Source organism: Cricetulus griseus (genome assembly GCF_003668045.3).
Source record: "Cricetulus griseus strain 17A/GY chromosome 1 unlocalized genomic scaffold, alternate assembly CriGri-PICRH-1.0 chr1_1, whole genome shotgun sequence".
Taxonomy (NCBI): Eukaryota; Metazoa; Chordata; class Mammalia; order Rodentia; family Cricetidae; genus Cricetulus; species Cricetulus griseus.
In genome coordinates, this window is record NW_023276807.1 from 28,721,052 (window position 1) to 28,729,238 (window position 8,187).

An 8,187-nucleotide genomic window follows, 5' to 3' on the forward strand; every position below is an offset into this window, starting at 1 on the left:
AAGGAGGCCCTGGCAGTCTGTCAGGCTGTCGCCAAGTGCCACCCCAACTTGTTGGCAGTTTTTATTAATAAATGCTCTTGATGATTACAGACATGACTGGTGGGACTTCTCGTGGACTGTAACAGTATCCGTACTGTGGTCTATGGTGAGCTGCCTTTCTGGGCTGAGTAGATGTGTGTTACATCTGTCCAGGAAAATTCTTGCCACATAACAGCATCTTAGAATATTTCTATTCTATTACTGCTCCTTTCACTAATTATTTATTTATTGTAGGGAAATGAGCCAAATATATTCATCTTGGTTGAATTCATTACTATTTTCCAAATCTACTATTTATCTCTCTATAAATGAAATACCTTTAGTTTCAAATTTCTTGTTTCTAAGGTGAAATAATGTTGACTTTTGAAGAAGATATCCATAACAATTAAAGTCTGCCCCGGCCCTCGGGGCTCCGGTAATTCATGAGTCCGAGGTGGATCACGCCTGCAAATAATGGGCGAGAAAGAAAGAGCAGGACCAAGCAGATTCCATTGTCAAGGCCCGTTTATTGATTACTACAAGGGGTTTTTATAGAGAAAGGAGGAAGCAGAGAAAAAAGAGGTGGGGGGAGGGATGAGTTAATTGTTCTCAGGCAGGTATCCGGAATCTCCTGTGTTTATCTCAAGCACTAACTAAGGAAATGGGGGAGGGGATAGGTGTTAGTTGCTTCTCAGGCAGATATCCGGAATCTCCTGTGATATTCCAGACTTTCTGGCATCCAACTAGGTATGGGGTCACCAAGGCTGGCTTCTGACATCTCCCCCTACTAAGTATAATAAAATGGAGCGCCTGGCTTAGGCTACGTGATGGGCACCCACATCCAGGACCCTATGTTTTATGATATTGTCATTTATATGACAGTGAGAAGTAGTGCCTCTGTCTTAGGTTACGTGAGATGCACCTGTCCTCAGCACTCCAATGACCCTTTATAAGGCTAGCAGCTCGGGAGTGCTTTGGAGTGGGCATCTGGGGGTCAGTCTCATGCTAAACCTGTCATGGAGGACGCTACAGCCGTTGGGAAGGGTCGGCATCTGGCTTGCGGCACCACGATATTTCCTGTCACGGATGGCTCCAAGGCCAAGGAAATCGGGAGGTTCGATGTTCAAGGCCTGAAAAATCCAGTCCTTTAGGACTGGGGGGAGGGTTATTTTCATCAGGCAGCTCAGAATCTAATGCCTCTAGGCGATGGTAGTGGACCTGAGACTTAATGAATCTGGTTAGTTTTGGAAAAGGTAGAGGTGACAGTTTAAGTAGTCAATCCAGTAGAACAGGCAAGGTAGAAATTAAATTCCTGAAATTTCCTCAGAAAAGGGAGGAGTGGAAGAATAGCAGACCCAACAGTCCTTTATAAGGGAGTGGTTGGCTTGATGAAGGGCCTGAACAGTAGGGTTAATTAAGGAGAGAATAAGGGAGCTCCTGGGGGGAAAAATGGTCAGGGGTTCCCTAGTCTGGAGAGGCCCCTAAGGCTAAAGCACATAAATCAACTATCAGGGGGGAAAGGAAGGGGTGGTCACAATAGTTGTGAAGGCGTTGGCAGCATCAGTTGGCAGCATCATTGGCTCCAGTTGAGGATCATCCAGTTGTAGTTGTAGATCTGATAAGGGCTTCCAGCAGCAATGGCAATTGAAGGTGATAAACTTGCAAGTAGCCAGAAAGACAGCATCTTTTATCTAAAATTAAGCAGAATTAGAAGGCTCCTCAGGGGCTTTCCCTGGGTGGATTAAGAAGGCATTTAGGCAACCATCTAGCATATTTGGCCTGAGTATCAAAAATATATGTATGTCCTTTTCCCCAGATGAGGACCAGATCTGGCCCGTGCCATTTGTAAGTTAGGGGATCTTTCCATAAGGCTTGAGCATAATTTTGAGCCATTCATGGATGCCAGAGGCAATCCGAGGCTGATTTTTTTGTAGCATCATACATGAGGAAATTTAGCACAATGTATGGTATAGAACTCCTCCTCCTTAGGCAACCTGGTGGCCGCCCGCTCTCTGGAGGTCATCATATTGATGCCGAATTTAGTGTAGACATCCTATCGGCATAGCGCATTATAGCCCAAAATTCCTGGACTCAAGTGATCTCCTGTCTCAGCCTCCCGAGTGCTGGGATTAAAGGCGTGCCATCGGGCCCAGCCCGTGCATCCCTGCCGGCTCAGGAGCCGCTGCTGCCTGGGCTGTGGACTTGCCTCATGTCTACAGAAGTGTGGAGCTACAGAAGCGCAGAGGCAGGCACTTTATTCCCCCAAGTCAGCAGCATGTTTCGCCCCCAAAGGCCAGCCGTCCCCACCATTACAGGCTCAGCAGGCAGGTCCATGCGCACTGGGTGGGACTAGGCCACATGGGCTGTTCTCGGGAATTAAGCACAAAACTATTGGAAATCTTTGTTAGTATATCTAGACCCATTGTCTGTTTTTATAACTTTTGGCACTCCCATGTAAATAAAACATCTTAAACAGTGACTTATAACATGCCTGGTGGCTTCTCCTGTTTGTGGAGTGGCACATTTTTAACTTGCCAAACTCTGTAATGTGAGGTACATCCATTCATCATAAATGGTTGGGGAGCATTTATCCTTGAGATTTATCCTTAAATTAGCCATAGCCATATTGTGGACATTTTCCATATTGTTTGAAGACTTGACCAGCAGTCTCTCTGGTTAAGCCAAATTTCTTACTAAGACTTGCTATTATGATGAAGAAAAGTTACAAGCCTGTCGAGCTTTTTTTATTTAAGGCAAATCAACTGATTTTGTTAATCAGATAATTCATTCCATTTGGCTAGTAATCAGGGAAAGGCCTATTTAATAGGTTCCCATTGTGACCCATAAACATGATAATTCTTAGGTGAATAACATTTTGAATTTGTTTAAATAATATTCTGACTTGACTATTACTAGACCCTGTGTATGGGACTGTTTTTGTTACTTTAAAAGCCTTAAATATATATAGTGACTGTCAGTATACAAAGTAAATGAATTATTTACCAGGATCTGTAAGACTATTGCAATAGCTTGTAGTTTGATTATTTGAGCTGAAGCCAGAGCTGTCTGTTTTATCTATTTCTTTCTACTAAAAATCTATGTAAGTAACTCTCCCAATAGACTATTGGTAAAAATTAACATAGCATTTTTTTTAAAGGACTGTTTTTTACATAATAGCTATAGTTAGTCATTGAAATATGAACATCCAAAATTTGAACAATTCTAAGCTTAAATATGTTGTCCTTTTTTCTCTATAAGTCTCAAAAATAGTTTCTGTTTGACTGTATCAATAGCATTTATATATATTAATTAGCCATCAACCATGGCGGCACCTCCCAAGGCTGTAAGTTACCCTGAGGAGGCAGGCTGTCCACTGCCCCGGCAGTCATTTTGTCTAGCCTGCTGCAGACGCCAGCATGAGGTGGTACCAAGCCGCTGGCTGAGGGCCGGCAGACCCTGGCCACTGCCATGGATGAACTTGGCCTTAGCTCGTCTATGCCCTCTGGGCAGCTGAAAAATCTGTGGCTGTATTTTGGGCACAAGCCTGATCCCTTATTCTTTCTTTTGTTGGGACTCTGTCTGACCTGGAGCTCTTTCTGAAAATGCCCAAAGCAACCTCTAGAAGGCTCTGTGCATTTCTTCCTCCCTGTGCCTTGCTTTCTGTGTAGGAATAACTTATTTTTAACTGAATTTCCTGTAAGGCAGCTATCATCGATAATCCCTGAGTGTAAGCTAGGTCCATATCTGAACAATTCTTAACTAACTCATATCAGTCCTCCTCCTGTGAGGCCTTAGTGTGGTCTGGCATGCATTACCAACATTATCATAGGCTAGCTATTTTATAATTAAAGTTCCCAACATCTGTGTCTCTAATATTTTTGTAAAATTCCATATAGGCCTAGAAATCAATTCTCAATCAACTCCCTAGGTCCCTGCCTGGTCTCTATAACAAATATCCTCCTCCTGACCAGCAGGCCTTGGTTATCCACTTTTAATTTCCTAGGGGTGAGGCTTCTATAGTAATATTCCCTATCAGCCTCTGTTTGTCCATACTGGACACAAGCCATTAATAGTTCCTAGAGCTGTTCGAATGGTATTGGCACATGTATCCTGCTATGTTCCCCTGAGCCATTCTCTCTGATCCAAGGAACCTGTAAATTTCTTATCGCCTGTAAGCAATTTCGCTAAAATTTTTAAGTCTGTTAGCTCTTGTTGAATTTTACCATTGAGTATTTGCCTTTCTGTATTTCCAGCTTAAAATGAAGGAAGGAGGTGAAGGCTCCCTTCATCTAGGTACTTATTAATTGTCTCTCCCTGTTGATCCCAATCATTTGTCCGGTATATTCTTTACTATCCAGCCGCCCCTAAGTAGGCGAGGCGGTTTCTGTTCTCCATTACACTCCTAGACTCTCCCGAGGGCCTGCGTGTATGCGAGGCCGCGCCTATGTCTTCCCAAGCCCCTGTGAAACTCAAAATGCTGCATCATGGCAGAGGCTTTTCTAAGCAGGAATGATCCTTTTAAAACTTTTAAACTCTGAAATCTCCTGTACTTGAGCAGTCTAAGCTTCTATTATCTGTTTCTGATTTGGGGTTTGAACTAATTTTTGACAGGGTAATTTTTAAGGTTTTTAGGAGAATGAGGCTCAAGGCCCATAACTAAAAGTCTGTGAGGGAACTGCCTCAGGTCCCTTTTCTATGAGCAATCTGTTAAGGTCCTTCTCCAACCTTTTTCCAAGTTAAGGATGAATGTCTGGGCTTTCTAAAATGACCCATGGACATTTTTTTTTCTTGACAAAGAGGCAAAAAACTGAATCAAGTCCTTACATTTTACTCAAACTCCTCTTTCCCGAAAGGAAGTGTTTGACTTCCTTAGACAATTTGGCCCATATTATCAAACGGAATGAGGGGGAACTTACCAGGGAATCAGTCACTCATGAGCGGTGAGAACTTTTCCCAGACCAGCGTCCATCGCAATCCGGCAAGCAGAACTTCCTTGTCGGTGTGCACTACCGAGGTTTCCTTGGGGGGGGGGGCTCCGTTTGGCGAAGAATCCGTACCTCGAGCCGTTTGGGCACCACCTGCCCCGGCCCTTGGGGCTCCGGTAATTTGTGAGTCCGAGGGGGATCACGCCAGCAAATAATGAGCAAGAAAGAAAGAGCGGGACCAAGCAGATTCCATTGTCAAGGTCCGTTTATTGATTATTACAAGGGGTTTTTATAGAGAAAGGAGGAAGCAGAGAAAAAGGAGGTGGCGGGAGGGATGAGTTAATTGTTCTCAGGCAGGTATCCGGAATCTCCTGTGATAAGGGAGTGGTATGCTAGACTTGCTGGCATCTGTCTAGGCATGGGGGGGGGGTCGCCAAGGCTGGCTTCTGACAAAAGTCAAATAACATAAAATTATTAATTGTATTTATCATAAATGAAAGGAAATTCTCTCTTATCAAACAATAAAAATGGATTTTTTCCCATTTTAACAGTTATATTCACTGGGTGTTGGTGGCGCATTTAATCCCAGCACTCGGGAGGCAGTGTGAGTTCGAGGCCATCCTGGTCTCCAGAGTGAGTGCTAGGATAGGCTCCAAAGCTACACAGAGAAAACCTGTCTTGAAAAACCAAAAAAAGAGTTATATTCATGAATAATTTTTTCGAGATTTCTTAAATATTTGTTCTTGTAATGGAAGCTTTCAATTGTGAAACTGAGTGGCTCTCAGTGTTGCACAGATGCAAGGTCCTCTGAGCAAGCAAAATCTGTTTAAATGATTCATACTTAAACTGTGAATTTGTTTCTGGATGAGGCAAATTGACAGGTGAACAAAGAGGAATGAGTTCCCTCTCTTTTCTCCCACCAGTGAGGATCAATGAGGAAAATCCTGATTTTTTTTCAGATTCAGATTTAAAACCAGCGGATGCTCTGGTTCATCGAGACCTGGGAGAATGGAGTCTGTAAAAGAGGCAGACTAAAGTTTCATGCAATAACCAACTTTATTCAGAGCATCAGGCAATGTATACCCAGAGGGTTAAAAAAGGGGGTCATATTAGCAAAGTTCTCATGAGTTCAAACAAAGACAAGCTGCGCATAGCAAAAACATGCTTTTCCATGGAGGCATGCAAACAAACAACATCCAGTTGTAAAGAATAATGCAAAGTAAACTCACTCCTGTCCATTATACCTGGGAGAGACCCAAAAGAATACTCCAAGAACAATTCTATACTTTTGAAGAAACTGAGGTCAGAAGACTCTTGTCTTGCTTTCTTGTAGTTTTCTTGCAAGCACTCATAATTCTCTTTGTACAACTCCATTCTTAGACTGTGTTTCTGATACTATGTCTCTAATTTTATGGACTTTTTTAAATTCTAAAGATCAGAAACATCAAATTCTGAGTTTATTAAATTCAGGGTTGTTGCAAAAGCCAGGTTTCTTGACACTCAGTTCAGTCATGTTCATCATAGAACGGTGTCCAGTATGAGAAAGCAGCAGTTTCCACACTGGTCATTTCAAGTCTTTTTACATGCAGATGAAAAGTAAGCCCAATATCTAATTTTGGTGTGTCTATTGTATATCAAGTCTATGCTGCATATTTTGTAAATATTGTTTCATCAAAACACCACAAAAATCTTTCAGTTTGAATTATATTAGTATTACCATTTGACAATGAAGCAATTATTAGAATCAAATATATCACTTAAAATTGTCATCCTGTACTCTATGCTAAATTCAAATCATCCTAACACCAGAATCAATGCTGAACAATACCAACTCTGGAAGTTATGTGGATATGTTGGATATCTCAGTTGTCTTTAAAAAAATTCAAGGTTAATTAAAAATACCACCTGGTTTCATTCCTGGAAGCACATTTTCCCATATCCAGTGTTTCTACTTTATAACTGTTCCCCCCCTAGATTTCTTTTTTGTGGGGGTGGGGTGGGGTGGTGGTTTTTCCACACAAAGTTTCTCCGTGCAGCTTTGGAGTCTGTCCTGAAACTCACTTTGCAGACCAGGCTGGCCTCGAACTCAAAGAGAACTCCTGAGTGCTGGGATTAAAGGCATACTCTACCACTGCCTGGCTAGAATTCAGCTTTTTTCAGTTTAGTTTACATGTGATCAATTGTGATCTACAAATAGTACATGAAAAGAATCCAGACATAAATAATTGACACATTTTAAATTAGAAACTACTCAAAGTAAATGATCAAATCTTATTGTCCCATTCCATCCTGCCCAGGTCATAAATCATCTCTTTTTCCAGTGTATCCATATTTTATATGATAACTGCCCTTTCAGTCACTTGGTAGCTCTCTGAGCCATGTGTATTTGCAATACTGTAGTTTCCACAATATTGAGCTTTTGTTCTGAGAACACTATTATCCTTAGTAATGAGTTCCAAACATATAAGTAAGGATGTTTCAAAGTTCTATGACAGTGCATTGATAGAATTGTTCTATTTATTACTAGTTTAATTTTTTTTACTGTCATATTATGCCTTACTTAAAACCTTACAACAGGTATTTGTGGATGGATAAATGGATGGATAATACCAATGTTCCATTTAGGGATGAACACCCAGCAATTCCTTATTCTCAGCACTTGGCATGTTAATGAGCCTCTGATTTGACCATTAAATGCCTTGCCAAAAGAAGCTTCTCTGCCTAAGGCTGATAGATGCACCAGACTATGAGTTAAATATAGGTATTGAGAAACAGTTTAATTACACAACCATTTAACAAAACATTAGTTATAGATTCTTCTAGAAGGTCTGAGACATCCCTATCCATAGAGTTTTGAAAAGGGGTACAGTGCCAGGCATGCATTCCCTCCCATTGAATTAGCTTAAGATCCAATTGGGAGAAGTTGGTTGTTCCTAGAACAGTCATGCCAGTATTGTACCAGTGGGAGTATCTTGTCTGGAAGGTCAGTACTGTAGCATGCAAGACCCACAACTTGGTTAGAATATGGCCACATTCTCTCCCCCAGCAGATGGCATAGCACCTTCCAGCACTACAAATGTTAGTTGACAAGGAGATTCCAGCTCACTCTAAGCTTTATTTCTCTGTGCCTTATATTAAAAGAGGATATTATCTTCAGCAATAGGATCTTGCTATCTAGTTATGGTGGACATCCAAAGGTGTGGCTATAGCTCTCATTGTTTGGCGAGTTTCTGGCAAGTCTCTC